Source organism: Chelonia mydas, chromosome 1 (assembly GCF_015237465.2).
Source record: "Chelonia mydas isolate rCheMyd1 chromosome 1, rCheMyd1.pri.v2, whole genome shotgun sequence".
Lineage (NCBI taxonomy): Eukaryota > Metazoa > Chordata > Testudines > Cheloniidae > Chelonia > Chelonia mydas.
In genome coordinates, this window is record NC_057849.1 from 338208753 (window position 1) to 338232213 (window position 23461).

Sequence of the window (23461 nt, forward strand, 5' to 3'; positions counted from 1 at the left end):
ATGGCCTTTGACATTGAGGTGGCATGCACAGAGGTCTGCACCTATATTTCTCTGTGTTTGCCCTGAAAAGGGCCATTTAGCTTGAGATTTTCACTTGAGTCATATGGCCTAAGGCCAGAAGGGCCCCCAGATCATCCCAGGCTGCCAACACCACCCAGCTCCCACACACTAAACCCAACAACCGAACCCAGACCAAAACATTAGAGCCCACAGGCTATTATGTCCCACAGGCAGAGAATAGGAGAACTCCTGAGGGAATTCTGTGCCAACATTTTTTGCAAATTTTATTTGTCAATAAATAAATGTGGATGCTCCAGCAGTGGGGAGCACAGGCCAATGGCTGCACAGAGGTGGGAGATCACCCTGCAGGCGCCCCCCCCGCCCCCCCCGAGACATGGACTTGGCAGTGATGCTGAACCCAACCCTGACACAGTGCAAGGGCCAGGCCTGGCCCAGAAATACCCCGGGCAGGCGCACCAGGTAGGCTCAGCTCAGCAGGATCCAAGTGTGGAGGGGCTTAGTGGGGTGGGGGGGATCCAGGTGTGAGAGGGCTCTGGGTGCAGGCAGCCCAGTGGGGCGGTCTGGGTGCCGGGGCAATGGGACTCTGCAGGGGAGTCCAGGTGAAGATGGTTGGGCTTGGCGAGGTGGAGGGTCTGGGTGTGGGAGGATAGGGCTTGGCTGTAGCGGGGTCTGGGTGTGAGGAGCTCAGCGGTAGGGTTGACAGTGTTGCCACCTTTCTAATTGCTGATAACTGGAGCCCGGAGGCCCCACCCCGTTGCTCGCTCCTCTCCACTCTTCTCCCCTGCCCATTACTCACTGAATCATCTCCATCTCCCTCACCCCCACAAGCTGGGCTCCCTCTGCTCCAAGGCAGGGCTGAGAGCTGCTACAGCCTGACACAGAGCCTGTCTGCAGAAGGAGGCAGCCCCGGCTGAGCAGGGGCTGGTGTAGGTTAATGACCTGGACCTCCCTCTGCCCCATAATAACCCAACTTTTGGTGTCCGGTCAGTACATCTGACTGGATGCAGGGGGGCTCTGAATGCAGGGGGTAAGGCTCGTCGGGTTGGGGGTTCGGGAGCAGGGGGCTTGGTGGGGGGCGGGCTCTGGGTGCAGGATAATGAGGCTGAGCAGTTAGCTCTGGGGTTGGGGGGTCTGGATGCCCAGGGGTTGGTCATACAGGGGGTGGGTTCAGCGCCCCTTTCCTCCCCCCTTTGATTTACCTCTCTGCCGGCTGCTCTTGGCACCCAAAATGTTGTGCGCCCATTGCTGGGGAGGGGCTCTTGTGGCTTCAGTTTGCTTCCCCGTCAGAAAGTCATTTTTCTGCAGAGAAGCAAAGAAATCTGTAGGGGACATGAATTCTGCATGCACGCAGTGGCGCAGAATTCCCCCAGGAGTAATAGGAGGGACCAAGGGGCACTAATGCCTGAGGCCTCTGCAGGGAAATGATTGAGTTCTTGTTTAGACCACAAGGCTGTTGAGTGGCGTTCAGTCACGACATTGATGGCATTGGTCATGCTGGAGCACTTAACAAGAATGACCATGGGAAGGTTGCCATCTTCTTCCCCAATTTACTATCATATATGAATTTAATTAGAGTGCTGTTTATTCTTCTTCCAGATCATTAATTATAAAAGTCTGATTCTTAACTTTGATTCCTGCTGTACCTCACTAGATACCTTGGGCCTGATTTGACACTCTGCCATTTAGCATTAATTCTGTTCCAAGTGTTTCTTTGAGCCAGTTTCCAGTCTACATGTGTGGTCGCTCCAATTTGGATGACTTTTTCAAGTAAGATTTTGAGACACAGTAGCAAATGCTTTAACCAAAATCCAAATATGTTACATCTGTTGTTTTCCCTTTGCCAACTAGTTTTGTCATTCTATCAAACAATCTCTCACCCCTCCCCTCAAAAAACAATTCCCTAACAAAATTGTGGCTGTCATTCCAGCAGCCTGATTCTGGTCTCACAGTAGTTTTAGAGTCGTGTAAGCCATTCACTTCAGCAAAATTACTCCTCATTTACACCAGTGTAAGTGAGATCAGACTCAGGCCCAAAATATTTAATTATATTTTCTCATAATGCTTGCTTTATTTTGTTGGTAAGATAGATTAAATGTATAGGACAGTTGTTGCCAGGTTTGTTTCTCACTTTTTGAAAATTGGTACTGCATTTCCTTTCTCCTGTCACACAGAACCTTCCTATGAGTTGGATTCGACAGAACAAGAAGCAATGGTCTCAAGTTGCAGTGGGGGAGGTCTAGGTTGGATATTAGGAAACACTATTTCACTAGGAGGGGGGTGAAGCAGTGGAATGGGTTACCTAGCGAGGTGGCGGAATCTCCATCCTTAAAGGTTTTTAAGGCCTGGCTTGACAAAGCCCTGGCTGGGATGATTTAGTTGGTGTTGGTCCTGCTTTGAGCAGGGGATTGTATGAGATGACCTCCTGAGGTCTCGTCCAACCCTAATATTCTATGATTCTATGATTCGCACAGGTGGATTAGAGTTGTGTGGACCCAAGGTTCCACCCATGCAGTTGTCTATGAATTTTCATTGTCAGCAAATCAGCATTTAGAATCATTAGCTAATTTCCTTAATAATGACTGAGAACAAATACCCTAGGATGTATGTAATCTGGACAGACTGATTTGTCCACATTAGATAGTTCCAAGTATCCCTTTGTTTTCTCTTTATACATGGTTATTTGTAGAGAATCTTCCTTCCTTTCTAACTGTTCTTGCTGAGGACGGAATTTTCAAGAGGTGTCCGGTATATCTCTTTTTGAGCTGTCATTAACTTCATTCCCCTCCACATTCATACTTTCCTCCTAGAACTTCTTTCCTTTGGTGTATTTGTAAAAGCTTCTTATTTCCTTTGACTGGCATTAACTGGTTTTGCTATTTAGCTTCCCTTCCCTTTTCCCAGAAAGCCATAACTGATTCAGAATATGTTTGCTTGGTTACCTCCTCTTGTCCTTTCTGAGCAGCCTCTGGGAAATCACATTGGCTGATTCTTATTTCTGACACACTTCTGAACTTCGATCTGTTGCCCCTGGATTATAATGTTGTTTAGGATTCCCCCAGCCTTCTCCCAAACTAGTGGACCTAATTCTTCCTCCTGTTGCGCCTTGCTTGCTAGATTATTTTTAATTCCCCCCCCTCCCCACTTTGCTTTCCAGCATTCTGTGATCCAATTCCTTATTGTGCTGAATTCAGATAGCTCATGGTCACTTGTTCCAGGCTTTTTCTATGCTTCTCACTCAGTTAGAAGTAGATATGGGAAGGTTGTCTGAAGAGTTATTGATTAGATTAGTCTACAGAGCTGGTCTTCTCCTGTGATAGGGGACTGTGCTCGGGGGGTGGGGGAGGTGAATAGGGAGCCCACTGCAGTCATGAAGCAGCAGGACAGGATAGTAGCCCTAAAGAGCCTGGTAAGGGACCTGGTCTGCTAGCTAGGGGGCTTGAGTCCCTCACTTCTTCTGCTGTGGGGTGTAGCACATACTGGCCTCGGGCACACGCTGCCCCTTTGTGAACTATGTCCATTATCCCCTGAATCCCTCTTGTGATTCAGCCCTAGTGAACTGACAGCTTTGATTTTGTGGATGCCTTCAGACATTGCTACGTGACCCAAGGGATTAGAAGCTTTATGACTGTGATGTCACATTCTAGTCTGTAGTGGCCTGCCTTAAAAGTGTCTAAAGCTGTTTCCTGGCATTAGGTCAAATGTTCCTTGAGGTGGCCTCCATTTTGTGATACACCATACCTGCCCCTAAGGTTGGTCCTAACAGTGTCCCTGGCCATGCAGAGTTCTATGTGATAGTTTAGGAGAAACAGGCTTAAGGCCATCATTGGGAGGAAGCGCCAGAAATCTCCCAAGGCAGCCTGTTTCCAAGCGCCCTAGAGCCTTGTTCTGCAGCCCAAAGAGGAGTGTACGAGGCTTGAATAAATATCCCATGTCAGACTTCAAATGTTTGGAAGTTTACCTGTCATTACATGTGCACCGTGGCTGGCATCACAGTAGCTATAATATTTCTCTGATTATATCAGTGTTGTCTTTTCTCTTCCTGCCTCACAGTGATCGTATTTTACCCTTCTAGAGCACTTCTTATATATTTAGCCCCAGATCTCCAAAGGCATGTAGGTACCTAACTCCTACTGAAATCAATGGAACCAAAATACCTTTGATGATCTAGGCCCTAATCCTTGTGAGGGAGAGTATTACAGATGGGGAAACTGAGGCACATAGAAGTGAAAGGGAGTGTGTCAATAGTAGGGTTACATCTCAGGAGTCCTGACTTCCAGCCCTCTCTACTCGAGCATGCTTCCTGGATCTTGGTATGAGAGAAGCAGTGTGGTCAAGTAGTCAGAGCACAGCATTATGTCAGGTGCTACTAAATTCTAACACTAGTTCTGAAAGTGATTTTTGCCTGAGGCATTGGGCAAGCCACTTAACTTCTTGTTACCTCTAGTTCCTGTGTGTAAATCAGGGGTGATGATGCTTACCTACTTAACAGTGTGTGACACTGATTTAATCCTTCTAAAGCTGTGCTGCTTATGTCAGTTTCTGAATCCCCTGGCATAAGAACATGAGAATGGCCATACTGGTCAGACCAATGGTCCATCTAGCCCAGTGTCCTGTCTTCCGACAGTGGCCAGTGCCAGGTGCTTCAGAGGGAATGAAAGAGCAGGTAATCATCAAGTGATCCATCACTTGTTGCTCATTCCCAGCTTCTGGCAAACAGAGGCTAGGGACACTTCAGAGCATGATTTTACATTCCTGCCCATCTTGGCTAATATCAATAGTCTCCATGAACTTATCTAGTTCTTTTTTGAACCCTGTTATAGTCTTGGCCTTTACAACATCCTCTGGCAAAGAGTTCCACAGGTTGACTGTGTGTTGGGTGAAGAAATACTTCCTTTTGTTTGTTTTAAACCTGCTGCCTATTAATTTCATTCGGTGACCCCTAGTTCTTGTGTTATGAGGAGTAAACCACAACTCCAAACAGTATTCAAGAAGTGGGCGTACCATGGATTTATATAGAGGCAATATGATATTTTCTGTCTTTTTATCTGTCCTAGCCTTTTTGACCTGCACTGCCAATTGAGTGGATATTTTCAGAAAACTATCCACCATGACTCCAAGATCTCTTTCTTGAGTGGTAATAGCAAATTTAGACCCCATCATTTTATATGTATAGGTGGAATTATGTTTTCCAATGTGCATTACTTTACATTACTTTAACATTGAATTTCATCTGCCATTTTGTTGCCCAGTCACCCAGTTTTGTGAGATCCCTTTGTAACTCTTAGCTTTGGACTTACAAATTTGTAAGGTAATTATAATCTTCAAATTTTGCCACCTCACTATTTACCACTTTTTCTAGATAATTTATGAATATGTTGAACAATACTTGTCCCAGTATAGACCCCTGGGGGACACCACTGTTTACCTCTCTCCATTCTGAAAACTGACCATTTATGCCTATGCTTTGTTGCCTATATTTTTAACCAATTACTGACCAATGAGGGCCTTCCCTCTTATCCCATGACAGCTTACTTTGCTTAAGAGTGTCTGGTGAGGGACCTTGTCAAAAGCTTTCTTAAAATCTAAGTACACTATATCCTCTTGATCACCCTTGACCACATGCCTGATGACCCCCTCAAAGAATTCTAATAGTTGGTGAGGCATGATTTCCCTTTACAAAAACCATGTTGACTCTTCCCCAACAAATCATGTTCATCTATGTGTCTGACAATTTTGTTCTTTACTGTAGTTTCAACCAATTTGCCAAGTACTGAAGTTAGGCTTACTGGCCTGTAATTGCCAGAATTGCCTCTGGAGTCGTTTTAAAAAATTGGCATCACATTAGCTATCCTCAAGTCATCTGGCACAGAAACTGATTTAAATGATAGGTTACATACCACACTTAGTAGTTTTGCATGTTGAATTCCTTCAGAACTCTTGGGTGAATACCATCTGGTTCTGGTAACTTATTACTGTTTATCAATTTATTCTAAAACCTCCTCTAATGACAGCTCAATCTGGGACAGTTCCTCAGATTTGTCACCTAAAAAGAATGGCTCAGCTGTGGGAATCTCCCTCGCATCCTCAGCTGTGAAGACCGATGCAAAGAATTCATTTAGATTCTCCACAATGGCTTATCTTCCTTGAGTGCTCCTTTAGTATCGCGATCGTTCAGTGGCCCCACTGGTTGGTTAGCAGGCTTCTTGCTTCTGATGTACGTAAAAAACATTTTGCTGTTACAGTTAGCCAAAGACTCAAAAAAGTTCTTAATTCTTTTTTGGCCTTTCTAATTATATTTTTACATGTCACTTGGCAGAGTTTATGCTCCTTTCTATTTTCCTCAATAGGATTTAACTTCCACTTTTTAAAGAATACCTTTTTGCCTCTAACTACTTCTCTTACTTTGTTGGAGGACCCGCCGCTGAAGACCCGGAGCAAGTGAAGGGCCCGCCGCCGAAGACCCGGAGCGCCGATGGGTGAGTAAAAATTGCCTAAAGTTAACTATGTGCTTAAGTGTTTTCTTGTTACAGAATTCAAAAGCTTTCTAGTTGCCTCACAGCACACTGTCTGGTTCCTTGTATTCTTTAACAATCGGTTCTAAACCGGTTTCAAAATTTAACAACCGGTTCGTGCGAACCGGTGCGAACTGGCTCCAGCTCACCACTGGATGTACCTTTTAATTTCTGTTTAACTAACTTCCTCATTTTTGTGTAGTTCCCCTTTCTGAAATTAAATGCTATTGTGGTGGGCTGGTGTGGTGTTTTCCCTGCCACAGGGATGTCAATTTTATTATGTTGTAGTGACTATTACTAAGCTGTAATAGTGTCCTTTAGCATTGCTCATCAAAGAGTACATGGTTATTTATTTAGCATAGACACTGCCTGGTGCTACTCAGACATGACACTCCTCATCTCCAAGGAGTTTGCAGGGATCATGCAGTTGGCTCTGCATAGGCAGATTAGAGTTCTGCATGGACCCAATGTTCCACTCCTGCAGCTCCATTTGCAGGAACTGAGCCCAAATCAGGTAAAGAGAAAACAATTCAGACATAAAACACTGGGGGCTTGATGCTGCTCCCATTGAAGTCAAGGGCAAAACCCCCTTTTACTCTGAAGGTGTAGAATGAGAGCCCATGTGAGGCACTCGGCAGGAATGCTATTTGCAGTTCTGATGGCACAAACTCAGAACAGGGCGGAGTGGAGAAAGGAAATGCAGTGTATTCGCCGGACCAAGTCTCACTCTGGAGCTTAGTGAAGTTCTGTCAGTGCTTGGAAATCTGCGGGGAACACTGCAGTGGTGACGAGGGCTTGGTTCTCTAATGCAGTGCTTCCAGCTGCACTGATGCTCTCCTCACTGTTATCCTGGAATTAAACCTCATTTTATTTTTCTCGCTCCCAAAACAAACTTCCTCTTTGGCAGTCATGTCGCCAATCATCGCTGGGAAGCAAAGCTGCGCAGGGTTTTCCATCCAGGCAATGGCCTCCATGGGTATGTCTACACCACAATTAGACCACCCGCGGCTTGCCCATGCCAGGCTCTTGGGGCTTGGGCTAAGGGGCTGTATAATTGCAGTGTAGACATTTGGACTCGGGCTGCAGCTTGAACTCTGGGACCCTCCCACCTCGAGGGGTCCAAGAGCCTGGGCTCCAGCCTGAGCCCAAATGTCTGCACCGCAGTTAAACAGCCCCTTAGCGCAAGCCCCAGTCATCTGTCATGGGCCAGCTGCGGGTGTCTGATTGCAATGTCAAATTGCCCCACTGTTTCCCACTCACCCTGAGACAACCACAGGGAGAAAGTCTAATGTTAACAGCAAACTGAAACACACTGGAAGCTGCCCTGTCTTTAAATACATACCACCCTGATTGAAACAAGCTGAGCGGCTATGTTAAAATGTGGAATTAAAATTTAAACAATGTTGCTTTTAAGTGCTAGCTAGAGCTATGGTTTGGGGTTTTTTTTAAGTCAAGACTGGTGCTCAAGAGTATTGTGTGTTTAATCTGCATTAAGTGAGAAGATGAGAATTCCGTAACAACTTTCAATATTAGTAAAGAGACGACAGGTCAAGAAAGGGTATGTCAATATACTTTATCACTGCAGTCCCTGTTTGGTATTGTCAGCCATTTGTATTGCTAAAATGTAGAGCATTGCTTCCGTCCATTCACTCCTTTGGCTTGGCTGCACCATTTGATTCTCTTTTCATGCATTCATGTTTTTTTTGTTTTTGTTTTTTCTTGAAAACTTAATTTCACAACCCATCTTGTGCAGTTCTCATGGAGAATTCTGTAAATCTAAATCAATCAAAAGCACCAGGATCAGTCATTGTCAGATGTTTTTGAGTTTATGCTGGTTAATTGCTTGATTGCATATAATTAGTTAATGCTTTAAAGATGTAAAATGTTATATAAGTGCTAAGTAGTTACATAAGTGCAAAGTTATGCTGTATTGTGCTATGAAAAGTTGAATAGTATTTTGCACCTAACTAGCACCTTTCATCCTAAGAAATCAGTTCTTTACTAACCTTAATTAAGGCTCCCAGCACCACTATGTACTAGGTTACTATTTTACTACCCATTAACATCTGAGAAAAATTAGGCAAAGAGTGACTTATGCACAGTCATAGAATGAGCCAGAGGCCTTGCTGGGAAGCAAACCCAGGAGTCCTTGTTCCCCGGTAGGGTTGCCAACTTGCTATTCGTACAAAACCGAACACCCTAGCCCTGTCCCTTCCCGACCCCGTTCCCTAGGCACCACCCCCCACTCACTACATTCCCCCTCCCTTGGTGGCTTGCTGTCCCCCACCCTCACTCACTGTCAATGGGCTGAGGCAGGGGGTTGGGGTGCAGGAGGGGGTGAGGGCTCTAACGGGGTGTGTGGGCACCAGGGTGGGGCCAGAAATGAGGGGTTCAGGGTGCGGGAGGGGACTCCGGGCTGGGGCAGGGAATTGGAGTGCAGGGAGGGTGCTGGCTCTGGGGTGGGGGCTGGGGATGAGGGGTTTGGGGTGCAGGAGGGGGCTCTAGGCTGATAGTGGGGCTGAGGCATTCGGAGTGCGGGAGAGGACTGCGGGTTGAGACGGAGTTGGGGTGTGGGAGGGGGTACAGGCTCTGGGCTGGGGGTGCGCACTTTGGGGTGGGGTAAGGGGTTCAGAGTGTGGGAGGGGGCCCTGGGCTGGAACAGAGGGTTGGAGTGCAGGGGGGGATGGCAAGGTGCTGCACCCTGGAAGCAGCCAGCAGCAGGTCCGGCTCCAAGGTGGGGGGCCAGGAGGCTCTGCACGCTGCTCTTGCCCGCAGGCACCGTCCCCACAGCTCCCAGCCAATGGGAGTGCGGAGCCAGTGTTGGGGGGGGGCAGCGCACGAAGTCTCCTGGGCTCCCAGCCTAGGAGCTGGACCTGCTGCTGGCCGCTTCTGAGGCGCAGCACAGAGACAGGACAGGTAGGGACTAGCCTGCCTTAGCCCCGCAGCACTGCCCACCGGACTTTTAATGGCCTGGTCGACGGTGCTGACCAGAGCTGCCAGAGTCCCTTTTTGACCAGACGTTCTGGTCGAAAACTGGACACCTGGCAAAACCTATTCCCAGGTGCCTGCTCCAACAACTCAATGACATTCCCTCCCACTATGGTAGATCCAGAGTAGCATAACCCCATGTGCAGCCTAGACTCTCTTTTAGCTTGACATAGCAGCAGGGTCATGTGACAACTCCTGACAATTTGCAGGATCAACAAAATCTTTATTTTTGGAGCAACGGGGGAAACTTCAATCAATTTGCAAAGGGCAGAAATGCTTTGAATGAACTCAACAGATGTTTTTAAGCTGGAGTGCTGGCTGTTTTTGATTTACGGAGATTCATATAATTCAAGGCCTGAAGGGACAGTTAGATCATCTGGTCTGATCTCCTGTATATCACAGGCCATTAAATTTCACACCTTGTGTTTGGCTAAAGCATATCTTCCAGAAAGGCATCCCATGCCAGATTTGAAGACATGGAGAATCCACTACTTCCCTTGGTTGTTTGTTCCAATGTTAATCACCCTCACTTAAAAATTTGTGCATAATTTCTCATTTGAATTGTCTGGCCTCTGCTTTCGGCCATTAGTTCTTGTTCTGACTTTCTCTGCTAGATTAAAGAGCCCTTTAGTACGCGATATTTCTCTTTGGGAAGGTACTTACAAACTAATCAAGTCACCTCTCAGTTTTCTTTTTAATAAGCTGAACAGATCAAGGTCTTTAAGGATGTCAACACTGCAATAAAAGACCCTTGGCTTGCCTGGATCATCTGACTTGGACTTGCAGGACTCAAGCTGCAGGGCTACAAAACTGCACTGTAGACATTCAGGATGGGCTGGACCCCAGTCTCTGGAACCCTCCCCATCACAGTCTGCCACAGCCTGAGCCCAAATGTCTACCCTACAGTTTTATAGCCCCGCAGCCTAAGCCCTGTTAGCCCCAGCCACCTGGCCCAGGCCAGCCGGGGCTGTGCTGCCGGTCTTTGATTGCAGTGTAGCTGTGCCCTGCGTCTGTCACGGTAAGGCAATATTCTTCAGCCCTCAAATAACTTTGGTGGCTCTTTTCTGCACCCTCTCCAATTTTTCAACTACTTTTTTAAAATTTGAATTAACATCTAATTGTAGGTTTAAGGAAAATCACTCCAACCTCCAAAAACAAGGCACACTGCTGACTGTGGTAGTTACTTAACATTTGTGATAATTGGATTCTCAGAGAGCCAGACACTTTCTGAGCTATAATGAGATTCATACTTTAATTACTGTGTCCTTTTCCCAGGCATGCAGTGGAGCCAATGAAGAAACAACCACAATCAACTCTTAGATGTCTTGTTACAAGATATGGCCTCAAACGACAGTGGTTTAGCTTCTTAATGAGGGTGTGTTCTTGAAAGACAGTTTTAGGGCCAGATTCTGTTATACTGGGGCCTATTTGTGCCATTGAGGAGATGCACAGGGATTGGATTCTGGTCATAATGTGCCAGTGCTGAATTTCCCCTGCAGAAGGGCTCTCCCCTCTGGTGTAAAGCCAACAGAGTACGCTCCTGTGCCAGCTACCCTCGCCACCGTGCTAAAGGGAGCATGCTTGAGGATGAAGGGGGCAGAGCGTCAGGGCTGGGTCATGGCAGAGCTACCTTCCACTGCGCCAATCCTCCACTTACATAAGGTCCCTTTGGGCCATACACAAGTAACAGAAATCAGAGCAGCCCCTAGGTTGCTGTAACTCACCCTAGGGCTGGGCCAATGCAGAATCAGTGAGCCATCACCAGCACCCCGACAGCCCAAAGCCCCCTCTCCCTCCTACACTGAGCAGAGCTCAGATCCAGAAGAATAAAGCCCTGAAGCTTGAGTGAATCCTCCTCTGGCTTTCTTACCCCTCATCAAGCCCTACTGATCTATTGAGCCCCAAGGTGCCATTACAAAAGGGATTCAGTGGACATTCTGAATGGTGGTTAATCCTAGCTCAGCTGTCCTGTATCCACAGGTGTCCCTGGGCATGTGTCCAGTGTGGGTGGCTGCTCAGGGCCTCATGAGTTTGAGGACCCCACTCTCAGCACCTACAGCCTTCCCCATCGGCTGACTTGCTGTGACCCTGCATCTTGAGATGAACTTGGACTCAGTCTCCCTAGCCTGAGTGACGTTTACCCTTTCCCAAAAGCTTCCAAACTTCTCCCTTGCGCTCTCAATAACAAGCTCCTGAAACCACCACACCACTCCCCCCAGCTGATGAAAAATCCTTTTTAACACACCCCAATGACAAATGCCTTTTTCCAGCCTCTGCTGAAATCCTCTCTAGCTCTCCTGGTCCAACCCCACCTTCTCGCTGGAAAACCCCAAACCACAACTGTCAAGCATCAACAATCCCCCCATCCCAGCTAACCTCTTCACTCAAATATGCTGCATGGTTTACCAGAATGTGCCCTGGGCATAACATGTCCCTGTTAATGCAGAGCTGTGCAAAACCTAATGCCAACTCCACCTACAAGGACGCCATCCATTGTGGAGCCATCAAACCACAGCACTTAGCACAAACTCACACTGGGCAGAGGGACAGATTGGAATAGAATATCCTCTCACCAGCTCCTCAGGAAGCCATACAGTTCAAGCCCTCCCAGCGGCAGCATTCACCTCCCAGAGTCGGTGGAAGGCAATAAAGCCAAGCTGTTCCAGCTGGTTTTACTGAGGTTCCTCTTAAAACCATCCCTTTATCAAAATGGGGAGTGAATCACAGAGGGGCCTAAGAGATTCAGGACCCACTGTGCTGATTCTTTCCCGGTGAATGTACTGACCCCCATCAGAACGAACAACTGTTCTTAGCACTTTATCCAGTATTGCCTCTCAGCCAAGGATTTTGAAACCCTTCCCATGGGCAAGGAATTATCACTCCCGTCTCACATGGAGAGGATCTGGGTCATAGAAGCAGTCGGTGACTTACTCAAGGGCACACAGAATGTTAGTGGCAGAGAAGGGACATTCCCAGTGCGTAACTCTCACCACTAGATAATACTAAACTCAAAGAGTCTGTGCTCCACCAGGAAAGAAGTGGGGCCCCTTCCATATTGGGGTGTGTGTGTGTGTGTGTGTCAATTTTAAAGCCCCCCCACCCCCAACAATTATTTTAGCATTTACTTAGTAACTATGCAGCAGTCTGTAACAGGGTCTTACCTGACCCCGCATCAGACTCTGCTGATCCTGCCACCTGTTTCCCTGCTCTGGTCAAGTCTCATGCTTCTTAATGAGCCAGCCCTCCAGGCAACTCAGCAGCCACTCCCTGCTTCTGGGGAGAAATAAAAACTCCAACCCAACAAACCTGTTCGATCTGGGGGCACCCCCACGAGACCACTCAATGCACTTGCCCTCACTGGGTGATAGCTCATTGTCTAGCCCCCTCCTGGGCTCAGCAGTCTGTTTGCTGTGAAACAGACTGAGCCAAACCTGAGTGGTACTGTGACCCCGTGCACCAGATTGCTACTGTTGGAGTGGGGTCCAGCCCATGGGACAAGAGCCACCGCTGCGGGGTGAGTGAGGGGCAGGCTTGCTGTCCAACCCTTTCAGGGCTGGTATGGAGGGGACACCTGGAAAAGTGTATGTTTGCCTAGGGCCTCGCAACCCATGAGAAACTTCCCGTGACCCACTGGTGGACTGGGACCTACCATTTGGGAAACACTGGTTCTGGTTACTTAAGCGCATGCCTAACTTTACACATGTAAGTAGCACATGAAGTCAGTTGACAGACTTGTGTTTAAAGTTAGGCACGTGCTGGATCAGGGCCCAGGACAAGAAGTCTGTATCCCATTGCAAGTGGTAATTTAAGTCAGCGAAGTATAGAATTTGGCTAGGGCATCCGAAGTCACTCCCTTATGTTTGCTAAAAGTGCCACGTGTGGTGAAGAACTCGGTTTAACGTCCCATTGGAAAGGCAGCGCTACGGGAAGCACAGCACCCTGTAATGCCACCGGAGGGCACCGGTTTAGTAATGAGTCACGGAGAAGAACACTGGGTCTACCGCTGGGGAGCGGACACAACATCCGGTTGCAAACTCATGGCTGATTTGCTTCCTGTATTTCTAGTCTCTCTCAAGATATTTTTCTCTCCTCACTTGTGTCTGCAACATCCCCCAATTTATGTAATCTGCCAATTGAATTAATGTGCACTCTCTCTTGCAGCCCATTAATAACAATACTCAGTTTGCATCTAAAGCCGATTCCTGTGATTTCCCTAGTCTGACAGATTGCTATTCATAATTACCCTTTCCATCTGGTTTTCAGTCCATATGACAGTGCTCATGCCCAAGCCAATCGGAATTAATTTTTAAAGGAAACTTTTGAAAGGGACTGTATCCAATGCTCTACTAACATGTTGGTATATCACATCACTGGGTTCCCATCATCTACTAACTTTGTAAATTGATGGAAAAGTCTATCAAGCTTTTCTGATATGATTTGTTCTTTATAAACCCCTGCTTCTTAATGATCATGCATCTTTTAGCCTCTAGATGCTTACAGATTTATTTCCCTTCCTGTTCTTCCCATGATTGTACCTGGGAATAAAGTTAGATTTACTGGACAACAATTATCAGGATCACTGTTCTTTCCTTTTACTGAATATCTGTACTGCATTTCCTCTCTTCCTCCCCAAATCCTTTGGTGCCTCTCCAGATTTCCAGGACTATTAAAAAGTAATTGCTCTCAATTTTTATTCAATTAATAATTTAGGACACATGTCATCTGGACCGCCTGATTTTTATAGAAGATATAGAGACACACATTTTTCGTAGTATTTCTTTGCCTGCTGTTATCATTAGCTATATTCAAGGGGGTTCATTATTTCCTAATAGTATTGTAGCAGGAAGGTCTGGTGACCAGCTTGCCTAGTGGTCAGCTCATGGCCTTACAGTTTCTGCCATGTTAATCATCCCAGCGGGGCCCCAGCTGCTGCCTCAGTCATTCCCGTCATGCTCAGATTGCTCTCCCAGAGTTTGTCACTCCAAAGTGGGGACCTGGGCCCACCCACTCCACCGGGTGCCAACCCAAGGTCCTAAGGGTGTCTCAAAGTGTCCAGCCCAGTTACTGAGCTACCCCAAGTAAAGTTGCCCCCTGGGTCACTTCCTACCAGTCTGGAGCACCTCAGATTTGGGCATGTACTTTCTCTAGTATATCTTGCCCTGGTATACTTATAAATGCCCTTAGCCCTTGGTAGTTTTGGTAATTTCTTTTTTCTCCACCTTTACCTCTTCCATACAAACTAATTGACTTGTTTCCTTGTTTCTGTGTTTTCCCATTTCCAGTCTGTCATTTTTATCCTCGGATCTGCACAGACCCTTGAGGAGCCACACTGGCTGCTGCTTCTTAGTGTGTCCTTTTTATCACATGAAGTGTAGTCTGCTGCACCTTCCCCGTCGTGTCTTTTTCAGGTCCCACGTTGCTGGATTTTAATTGTTATACGGCAGCACGCCCTATATGCTAAGTGCTTTCCAAACATTCAAGGTAGACAGTGCCTGATCCAAAGAGCTCACAAGCTAAGGACAGATGTACAAGTAAGCCAGAGGGAATGGGAAAAATAGGCAAATTATATGCACTTTGGGTAGGGTTACCAACTTTCGAATCGCACAAAACTGAACATCCCTGCCCCGCCCCCGCTCGATCCCTGCTCCCTCCGTCACTCACTCTCCCCCCACCCTCACTTTCACCGGGCTGGGGCGGGGATTGGGGTGCGGGGTGAGCACTCTGGCTGGGGGTGCAGGCTCTGGGGTGTGGCCGGGGATGAGGGGTTTGGGGTTCAGGAGGAGGCCCCACACTGGGGCTGAGGGGTTTGGAGTGTGGGAGAGGGTGTGGACTCTGGAATGGAGCTGGGGAGGAGGGGTTTGGGGTGCAGGAGGGAGCTGGGGCAGGATGTTGGGGTGTTGAGGGGGTGCAGACTCCAGGAGGGAGTTTGGGTACAGGAGGAGACTCCGGGCTGGGGAAGGGGGCTCTGGCTGGGGGTTTGGGCTCTGGGGTGAGGCCAGGGATGAAGGGTTTGGGGTGCAGGAGGGGACTCCAGGCTGGGGCAGGGGATTGGGGTGCAGGAGAGGATTTGGGGCGTGGGGTCCCAGCGGCACTTACCATGGCTCCTGGGAAATGGCTGCCAGGTCCCTGCAGCCCCTAGACACATGGGTGGCGCCAGGGAGGCTCCGCCTGCTGCCCTCGCACCCTTAGATGCCACCCCTGCAGCTTCCATTGGTCGTGATTCCCGGGGTCACCTTAGCGTTACACTATACCTGGAAAGCACTCTGCATGTGAGCACTGCTTATACCGGCAAAGCTGCTCTTGTACTGGGAGACTGTACTGGTAAAAGTGCAGTTTTGCCAGAGTAACTGCATCTACACTAGGGACTTTTGCCAGTAGTTATGCTGGTCAGGGATCACACCTCTTCACACCCCAGGCCACCATAACTGTGCAGGCAGAAGTCTGTAGGCATGGCCTTGGTCACAGGTCAAGGTCCTTTGGCATCAGCCCTGTCTGCACCACCCTTACTCTTGGCTTTATCGTCTTCTTCTGTGACTCTGAGCACGGAACCTTCTCCAGAATATTTCATCGTAACCTGCTGAGACTGGTCCTGGGACAGGGGGCTCAAAGAGTGAAACTCTTTGATTTGAAGTCTCAGATTGCCTCAGCTCAGGTGATGCTGCAAACGTATTAGCTGTGACCCTAAGCGCACTCCAGTGCCAATATGTCTGGTACGTAGCAGTGAGTCTCAGATGGCCCAGCCGGCTCAGTGCATACCGCACAATGTCATGATATTTATTTAAAAGGTGTCTTGTAACATGTGATCAGAAAACTAGTAACTCTCTGATAATGTTCTTGGATGATCTATGTTAACATGCAAAGACCCATACAGATGTGCTGCAAATGTGACCAAAATGTGTTTAAACTAGGCATGTCAGGAAAAGTTGATAAACGGGTTTTTCTTAGACAAAAGGTTGTGAATTCCCTGTCTACCTTGTGAGTCATGTACAATGGGGATACACCACCAGTAAAAACAAAAAACAAAACAAAACAAAAAAAGCAAGCAGCAAGCAGGCTGGCAAGGGTGGAAGGAAAACTTTGTTTGCATTGTAAAATTGCAGCAGGAAACATCACACGGAAACTCACCAGGTGGGGGACATTTTGATCAAAGATGGCATCGCCCCCGGGAGGAGACAAGAGACCAAATCCCCCAGGAGACCTTCCTGGCTCTTGCCACCAGGACAATGAACTTTGGGGGAATATAAGAAACTGGAAAAAGACTTTGGTTATCCTTCACCTGAGCAGACAAAGAAACCAAGCACTCTGGGGCTGTGTGTTGGATCTAGAGTAGCAGCATCCAAATCAGCTCAAGCAATAATACACACCCCTCTGCAGCTCCTGAAAAACAGTGTCACCTACTTAGAGGATAAAACCAAAGATATTGTAAACAGAAGCCATCTCCTGAGTGCAGTATAGGACTCCATCTCGCTGAAGGAGGAAAAAAAAATCAGCCCACTAAACTTTTTCTTCTAAATGGATCCCCAAACTACTGGATCCACAGGTTAAAAAAAAAGAATAAGCTAAAAGTAGATAGGGCCCATCAGGCACTGAGCATGGCTATCTGTGTTGACCTTCACCCCGACCTGTATTTATGTGTCCACATTACTTTAAAAGCAGGAGTTCCATTCTATAGTGCATGAAACAGGATGCTCACTTATTCAAACAAGGAAATACTATTGTTTTTCCAGGATTATTCTCCCCTTTTACAGAGACAGAGAACTGCATTCAATCCAGCAAGGAAACTACTCAGCTAAGGGTATGAGATGCATACCTAGTAACCAACAACTTTGAAAAGGTTCAAAAGAATCCAAGTCTTTGTTTAAAATCCATGAAATTTGCAGAGATTCAAGAGTGGAAAAAAACTCAGCTCAAAAAAATGTTAGGGAACTTTTTTGCATTAATTTACTGCTGTTATGTAACTAAAATGGCAATGCTATTTGTTAAATGAAAAAATATGTCAATACTGTAGTCATTCTCTCTTACTAGGTCTGTGGTCTGAGTTTAGTGTCAGTCACTTAACTCCAGGTCCCAACCCAGGGGTTGCTTCCTTTAATAATTACTACTGCTATTCCCAGGGCCACTCCCCACATAGCCCCTTCAGGGTTCTCTGTCTGTTCTGTGCTTGAGCAGGGTCTCTCCTAGGCCTCCTCACCTGGAGAGTTTCACAACCTTACCCCCTTCTGATCCCACCCAGGAACTGCCCCGTTCAGGCCCTGCAGCTCTTTTTAACTAGGCCTGCTGCACAGTGATTGTCTGCTTCTCTTTAGCCTCTCCAGGTAGGCCTGGAGGATCCACCTTCACTGCTCCTTTCCTGGGGCAGGGTGTGGTAGGAGTGTGAGATCTCCAGCAGGAGATAACCTTGATAGAGACAGTCCTCTTATAGCCCTTTCTTTTCTCATGGTTCTGATATTCCTGGCTCTGGATCCTTATGCTTGTCTAAAACTGCCAAATGGGCTAAACAGATGTTTCCATGCTCACTCAAGGCCACAGCTCACCTTAGGCCCAAGTCAACAAGGCACGTGCTTGACTTTAAGCATGCAAGTTATCTTATTGACTTCAGTGGGCTTACTCACATGCTTAACTGATGTCAATGGAACTACTCGCATAAAATAAGTATTTTGAGGAAACAGTGTCTTGCTGATTAATGACTAGCCCAGTCAAGGTAAAGATTCTGACATATATGCCATTCTGATTTTGTCGTGATTAATTTTATTTGAGATTCAACACAACAAGCAAACTTCATATTGCTTGAAAATCTCCGTCTCCCAGAAACGTAATATTTGTATAAAAAGAGAGGAGCAAGGAAGCTATATGGTAGCTTGCTACATGATTTTATCCTTGTTCAATTAGTTGGGAACTACTGTTAAAGAGTATTGGAGTATAGTAAATAGCACTGGTACTGTGATACGTTTGGTGACCGGACTTTTGTTCATCACTAGATGTGACTATTTAATAACTTTGTTCGCTTGGGGTGAAATTCATCCCTGTACAGTGCAAGGCCCTTGCACCACTTATGCCCCACTTAACCTTTATTTGAGTGCGTAAGTGGGACATAGTCTTGGGTTGAGTCAGCTTGATTCAAAATGAATGTCCTGCCCCAAATTCTGCCCTTCCAAAATATCTTGCCAGTCCTACCTACTTAGGATAAACCAGGAGTAGCTAAAACATTAAACAAATATATATGGCATAGATAGTACCAAAAATCATCTCAGGCTTCAAAGACAGAAAACAAGAGTTCACATTAGCCTCTTCACCTGGAAATACTATAACTGGGCGGCTGTAATTCAACATGTTTGGAACAGTTTACATTTTAGGGAAACTCAAAACAACAGGCAAAGCACTGAAGAATCATACTGCTCTCTTTTTATTCTTTTGTGTCTGATTTATGGCAAAGACATTTTGCTCAGTCAAGAGATCAGACATCATCCTTTTTTTCAGTCAGGGAAAAGGCAATTGGGTACCCTTGGTAGCAGGCCAAAGCTCTCATCAACTTCCTATGTGAGCTAGTAGGGTTTCCTCCTTTGAGCCAACTCCCTTAGGTTGGGAGGCTGCTGTGGGGATCCATACAGGCAATGCTTGGAGAAGAAAGGATGGTTACTTATCATAGAATATCAGGGTTGGAAGGGACCGCAGGAGGTCATCCAGTCCAACCCCCTGCTCAAAGCAGGACCAATCCCCAATTTTTGCCCTGATCCCTAAATGGCCCCCTCAAGGATTGAACTCACAACCCTGGGTTTAGCAGGCCAATGCTCAAACCACTGAGCTATCCCTCCCCTGCCCCATAGTAACTGTGGTTCTTGAAGATGATTGCCAGTATGGATCGACACTACCCAGCCTCTTTCCTCTCTATAGTACTTCAGTCTTATAACAGATTTTGTATTTAGTGGAAGGAACAGATTGGTGATTGGGGATGCACTGCCTTTTATTATCCTCAGGGAGTATACAATATTATCAGAGGACATAGGCAAGGTGTATATGAAGCTTCAACACACACTGCTACCTAGAAAGTTCTGAGCTTGCACACCCAAGGCACAGCTATATGGAAAATGCTAGGGAAGACAGCTTCCATGACCTCCCTGTGGCCACTACTTAGGCTCTCACTGGAACAGGAAATAGCAAGGGTCTAGCAACATAGGCTGGAAAACACCAAAGGATCGCATGGGTCAGATGGGGTTCCTGGGGTGCAACCGGGACTATGGAATCGCTGAGCCCTCTGCCCCACCAACCTGGGGTATCCCTCTTCCTCTTACACTGATGCTGTGTCAAGCCACAAACCTCTGGCAGGTACTGTACTTACACAGACATCCACAGGCAGGGTCACACCCAACTGAGTTACATGAATGATCTCCCAGACACTCAAGAATTATCAATAGAGAGGCTCCAGCCAATTCCCCCCAGCTCCCCAGTCTTGCACCCCAGAACTGTACTGTCTTGCACTGGTCAGAAGCCTGGCCAGTGTAAGTTCATTACCCAGTCCTCCCCTTCCTCGATGTGGAGAGGACACACACTAGCCTTTGTAAACTGAGCTGAGATTTCCCAAGCACTTCAACCAAAACCCACTGTTTTAGGTGAAATATAAAACAGATTTATTAACTACAGAAAGATTTTAAGTGATTATAAATAGCAAGTGTAGAGCTCAAAGTTGGTTAATTAAAAAATAAAAATAAATTTTCAGTCTGAATTCTATAAACTAAACAGGATTTGAATCAAGCAGGGCCTCACCCTGATGGATGGTACAAACAGGTCACAGATCCTCAGTTCACAATCTGGAACTGCCTTCCAGCCTGGGACCACCCTCCCCAGTTCAAAGACTTTGTCCTCCAGACGTTTCTTCCAGGTGTTGAGTTGAAGGGAGGGGGGATGGAGAGAGGCCAACTGATGATGTCACTTCCCCTCTTTTATAGTTTCTTCTAGCTTGCTGGAAAAATCTTTTGCTGTGATGTGGGGACCAGGCAGTTCCCATTGGTCAAGCAGTCTCCATTGTATACATGCTCTGTGATAGCAGATGCTTTCTTTGATGGGTGTTGATGAGCCATTAACACTGTCTGGCTATCCATGGCTACCCCCCTTGTTATACCTGAAAGGCTAGTTGTGGGTGTTCCCAACCTCACAACATATTTCAGTGACACATACAGCAACACATCATAACTCCATGTACCATGATAGCACCTACAATCCAACAGGATATTAATGTTCAACAGATCAAGACTTTTAACATGATACCTCGCAAGGTATACTTGTACAAAGCATATCATACTTATATGACAGCAGTGAATGTGGGCATTCCAGGGTGCTGCGTTGAGGTACAGAGTGGCACAACGGGTCTAAGGCCTTGTCTACACTGGCAAGTTTCCGTGCAGTAAAGTATATTTCTGCGCTGTAACTCCAAGGTGCACACCCTGCCATGCCACTCAGTGCGCAGAAACTACGCCATTGCAGCCCTGAAAAAAAACCACCCCGACAAGAGGTGTAGAGCTTTCTGCGCCAGGGCTACAGCACTGCGGTGCCAGTGTAGATTCCCTGGTCGATTACAGCGCTGCGACTGGCCTCCGGGAGGTGTCCCACAATGCCTGTTCTCACCTCTCTGGTCATTGGTTTGAACTCTACTGCCCTGCCCTCATGTGACCAACTGTGAGCTCCACCCCTTAAATTACTTGGAAATTTTGAAAGTCCCCTTCCTGTTTGCTCGGTGATGGTGCAGGTTCTCAGCACATCTTTCCAGGTGGCCAGGCCTGCTCCACGCACCAGGTGATCCCCTGCTTGGACCAATGCTGAGCTGCTGGACCTCATCAGCATTTGGGGAGAGGAGGCTGTCCAGTCCCAGCTGCGCTCCTGCCGAAGGAATTATGATACCTATGGAGAGATTTCACAATGCACGACAGAAAGGGGCCATGATTGGGACACATTCAGTGGTGAGCTGGAGCCGGTTCACACTGGTTCGCTGGAACCGGTTTTTAAATTTAGAAGCCTTTTTAGAACCGGTTGTCCCGTGAAGGACCTGTTCTAAAAGGGCTTCTAAATTTAACAACTGGCCAAAAGTGGCGTCTTAGGTGCCGACTCTGTGGGGGCTCCGGGGCTGGAGCCCCCACAAGGGAAATGTGGTGGGTGCAGAGCACCCACCGGCAGCTCCCTGCCCCACACCCGGCCCCAGCTCGCTTCCACCCCTGCCCCTGAACGCGCCGCCCCACTTCTCTGCCCCCCCCCCCCGGCTTCCCGCAAATCAGCTGTTCGCGCGGGAAGCCTGGGAGGGCTGCGAAGCAGGCGGCGGCTTCGCACTCAGGCCCAGGGAGGCGGCGGCGGAGTGGAGGTGAGATGGGCAGGGGGGGCATGAGGAGGGCCGTCCGCGCTGCAGCAGGTAACCTAGGGGAGCATGCAGGGGAGGCAGAGAAGCAGAGCGGGGTGGCGCGTGCGGGGGCGGAGAGGAGGTGAGCTGGGGCTGGGCACGGGGCGGGGCATGGAGCTGCCGGTGGGGGCTCTGCACCCACCAAATTCTCCCCGTGGGGGCTCCAGCCCCGGAGGCCCCACGGAGGCGCCTTTTGATGTGATCAGTGGGGGGAGCGGCCGCTCCCCTGCTCCCCCCCAGCTATGCTCCCCCGCCCCGAGGAGTCAGAGGGACCTGCCGGATGCTTCCCGGGAGCTGCCCCAGGTAAGCACTGCCGGGACTCCAAACCTCACCCCCCGGCAGGTCCCTCTGGCTCTTAGGAGTGGGGTGGGCACCCACTACGGTGGCCCATGAGACCCTCCTGCCCTGTTCCGGGGGCAGTGAGGGGACAGGGGAAGGGGGTGGATGGGGCAGGGGTCCCGGGGGGGGCGTCAAGGAACGTGGGGGGTTGGATGGGGCAGGAGTCCTGGGGGGGGCGGGGGCGAGCCACGACCTGCTCGTGGGGTGAGGAGGGAACCGGTTGTTAAGATTTTGGCAGCTCATCACTAGACACACTGCAGTGCAGGGTCAAAGTGAAGGAGCTGCGGAACGCCTACTACAAGGCGTGGGAGGCAAATCGCTGCTCCAGTGCTGTACGCACAAGCTGCCGGTTCTACAAAGAGTTGGATTCGATACTCGATGGTGACCCCACCTCCACTGCGAAGGCCACTGTGGATACTTTGGTGGCTCGCGTGCCAGTCGAGAGTGGACCAAGCCAGGAGGAGGAAATCTTGGACGAGGATGTGGAGGGGGACCCAGAGGCAGAGGATGACTTGGAGGTCAGAGATGCAAGCAGCCAGGAGCTCTTCTCTACCCCGGAGGAGGCTAGCCAGTCACAGCAGTCGGATCTTGACGAAGCGCAAACAGGAGAGGAGGTCGCTCCTAAGTGGTTTTGATTTTGGGAATTGCTGAAGTGAGTTATTGGGGGCAGGAAGGTTGCAGAAAGCAGGGGGACCGTTACTGCACACCGGCGAGCCGCATAAGGGCCAGGGCAGAAGCTGCAGTCTTATAGAAGACCCTCCCTTGATTCCCTGCTCACCCTCAGCAGTGAGATATCTTCCATAATGAACACAGCCTGTGGAAAAAGTGGGAACAGTAATGATTATAAGCCCCTCCCGTGTCCCCACCCAGTGCTGGCTCTCCCCAAGAGCCATGTGCCCAGTGTACAGTTTGCTCCTGGAACACTGATTTCCCCTGCCCCTGCAGTTACTCACCATTCTGGGGGTCTTACGGCTCATGTGTGCTTGCCTGAGGTCAGCCAGTTACTGACAGGTATGTGAATAGTGGCTGTGTTTTAAATCACTGAATCAGTGGTCTGTGTGTTTCAAACAATACTGCTTCTGTAAAATGTTGCATTTTGGATTCACAGATATGACCTTGGGAGCCCAGCCTCCCTCTTTGTTATCACCGGCTGAATAGCTGTGCAGAATTAGAAAGCGGCCATGAAGAACTAAAGAGGACTTTCTGCATGATGTCATGA